The sequence below is a fragment of the Mus caroli genome, chromosome 14 (assembly GCF_900094665.2).
Source record: "Mus caroli chromosome 14, CAROLI_EIJ_v1.1, whole genome shotgun sequence".
Classification (NCBI taxonomy): Eukaryota; Metazoa; Chordata; class Mammalia; order Rodentia; family Muridae; genus Mus; species Mus caroli.
Genome location: NC_034583.1, coordinates 41,637,166 through 41,640,560, shown reverse-complemented (window position 1 = coordinate 41,640,560; position 3,395 = coordinate 41,637,166). Strand labels below are relative to the sequence as shown.

Genomic DNA, 3,395 nt, shown 5'->3' with positions numbered 1-3,395 from the left:
ATATATATATATATATATATATATATATATATATGTTTGCATGCCACGAATAATAACTTGTTCTTTAAAGTTCAATATTATAAACACTTCGAGTTTTGTTGTTATTTGGTATTAATTTACAGCTTCTCAGTTTTGAGCTGTGGTCCCAAATAGCCACATACAACATGTAAATGAGACACGTAGCTGGACAGCAATACAACTTTACTCATGAACACTGGACCTTGAAGCTTATATAACTTGCACATATCACAAAATATTATTCTTACGTTTTTGTCCAACCATTTTAAAATATAGAAAATATTCTTAGCTCACAGGCCATAGGAAATCAATGGCAGGCCACATTTTACTAGGTCAGTTTACCTAGTGAATAAAACTCACATCTTGTTTGTTGGTTTTGAAATATGTGGTCAGAGACAAGGATATCTTCAAAGTCAAGCTGTTCCAGGCCTAGAGGAGGCAGTTCTATTTGCTGGGCTGATGGACCAAATAGTTCTTCCTTTAGAAAGAAGTGTTGGATAAATATGGAGATCCTCCACAGTCATTGCAGAGGCTGCCATTGTACAGCTCAAAAAACTTGTATGAACTCCTCACTTGTTCCAGTACTTGTATCCATTAGGTCTGCCAAACAAGAGTTAAGACTTGACCCACAAGATAATAATTATAGAAAATGTTAACATAAGCTAAAAAGGCAAGCAACCAGTGCCTTATGTACAGTAAACTTAGCCCAGCTCTTCTCACAACAACCTTGCCACACTTTATTATCCCCCCCAAAAATTGACCTCAAATCCTAATTTTGCTTTTAAAATTTAATTTTCAAAAAATTAAAATGTGTACTTGCAATGGTAAGTACAGATACAAGAAACCTTGAGGTGGTATTGATTGAAGGGGATTATGAAAACAAATTGAAGATGCTGGCTACCAGTCAGAGGAGCAAGGTGGAGAGCAAGGATCATCACATTTTATGAAGGTTATTGGCATGGCTCTAGAATTTTGTTTTGGAAGGAAGATTAGAAGAATAAGAAAGTATTTATTACAGTGTTCAAATTAGATCAATGAATAAAAACAAGTATGTTTACTTGGACAATTGAACTAAAGATATAAGGACCAAAATTGTATGTATATGTTTATGTGTGCATGTTTGTATGCATATTTTAGTTACCAAGAGAGTCTGATAACAAGCCAGATTGCTCTACTCATAATACAAAGAAATTGGAAACAGCCTAGATATCCATGAATGGATGCATGGATAAGGAAAGTTTGGCACATTTTTAGGATGGAACATTTCTCAGCTGTTAAAATTAAATAATGAAATCAATGGATGCATCTAGAAAACAATAAATCTGACAGAAGTGGCTGAGACCCAAAAAGATGAGTATGGTATGCATTTATTTATGTGGATGTCAGCTGTTAAGTCTTTGATAAGGAGGCTACAATCCATTTAATCACACTTGCGGGGTATAGAGCAAAAGGCTAGAGGAGAGGAATAGATCCCACTCAGAAAAGGATGTAGAATAGATAGTTATAGATGGACAAAGGGTGGGGACTGGAAGAGGAGAATCAAATGGGAAGGTGGATGGGAACTAGGAAAAGGGAGAGAATACTGGGAGGGGCAACAGATAAAACTAAGGACCATTTCAGGGGTCTTATGGAAACCTGATAAAGTACAAGATTACTAAAACGCATATGCATCTATGAAAGTGATCTAAATGAATCGCCAAATGAAGAAGGAAGACAGAGCCCCAACATGATATCTCTCATCACCAAAGAAAGCCTTCAGTTCCAGGAACAGGTTGTATCTAATCTCATTCTCATGGGAATTTCCAAACAACCCAGACGATTGGTTGCTTTCCATTAACTGATGGCAAGGTCATATCACTAAAGGCAATATTACACAATTCATAGAATATCGAGAAGTCAAGCTGGTGCCTACCTCAAGCCCTCATTCATCCCTACTGACTAGTGTTCATGGTACTAGATGGTACTCTGCAAAAGAAAAGAGAAAATACCAACCAAGTTTCAAACCCTTTGATTGACATTGGTGACCTGCCTGCTAAAATCAGAGAGTAACCAACTAGTCTCTGGCTGGATTTAAAGCCCTCTCCATGAGATAAAACCTATCCTTGCCACCACCTGAGAAAACTACTTGCCTGAGATAGATAGACCAGTAACCTAGGGGGTTGGGGGGGACAGGTACTACTGTTTTGCTAAAGGAATATAGGAACAAAATGCCATTCAGCTATGCTCACAGATGAATGCCTTGCTCAGCCATTAACAAAGAAGTTTCCTCCTGCAGCAGATGGGAACAAATACAGAGGCCAACAACTGGAAAATGTAGAGAGTGAGAGACCTTGGAATACAAACCCCTAAATGGGATGTCTCCATCAAATCCCGCCCTCAGGACTTAAGGAACCCTATAGAAGAAGAGGTGAAAAGACTGTAAGAGCCAAAGGGAATGGAAGGCTCCAAGGTAAAGGTCTTCTATACACACAGAAATAGAGACTACTATGGCAGGATGAGTAAGGCTGGCACAGGTCTGGGGCAGAAGGGACCTAGCACTGAAAGGGGAGTAAACACAACACCCTGTACCTAACCTAGAAGCTATCTCCAATTGATAATGTCTAGCAAAGGAAAAAAATGGTTTTCTCAACTGAGTCACATTGGGTGTACAAATCACTGCTAAGGCCAGAACCCAAGCACAGAAGTAAGTGGCCAATGCAAAATGAATTAAGTGACATTTTAAGAGGTGTTTTGTATTATTATGCTTTACTGGGACTTCTTTTTCTTCCTTATAAATTCTTTGCAAATATATCATACCTTTGGGTTTTGTGTTTAATTATGTGTTGTATTTATGTGTGTGGGAATATTTTTGTCTCTGTATTTCTAAATAATTCTAGTGCTTTGTCCTTGGCTATTTTTCTTCTGTTTGTTTGTTTTGTTCCTTTATGTTTTGTTTGTTCTGTTTTATAGTATTTTTATTGTTAGATGCCAACTTTTGCTCTAATGAAAGAGAGAAAGAAAGTGTGAGGATTTGGAGGATAGGAGAGTGTAGAAGATCTGGAAAGAGTAGGAGAGGGTAAACTGTTATCTGAACGTATTGTTTCAAAGATTCTATTTTAATTTAAAAAAAACTAAATTTAATACAATTAAGAACAACTTTTGACTCACTAGAGGGCATAGGGAAAGTATTCTAATTAACAAGATCAGAAATGAAACGGGAGACATAACAACAGACCCTGAAGAAATCCAAAACACCATCAGATCCTTCTACATAAGGCTATACTCAACAAAACTGGAGAACCTGAATGAAATGGACAAGTTTCTAGACAGATACCAGGTACCAAAGTTAAATCAAGATCAGGTTAATGATCTAAACAGTCCCATATCCCCTAAAGAAA

General features: G+C 37.2%; 1 pseudogene; it reads right to left on the bottom strand.

The window, feature by feature from the left end:
- LOC110309706 overlaps positions 1 to 3,395 on the bottom strand; it is a 35,308-nt pseudogene that overhangs the window by 4,633 nt on the left and 27,280 nt on the right.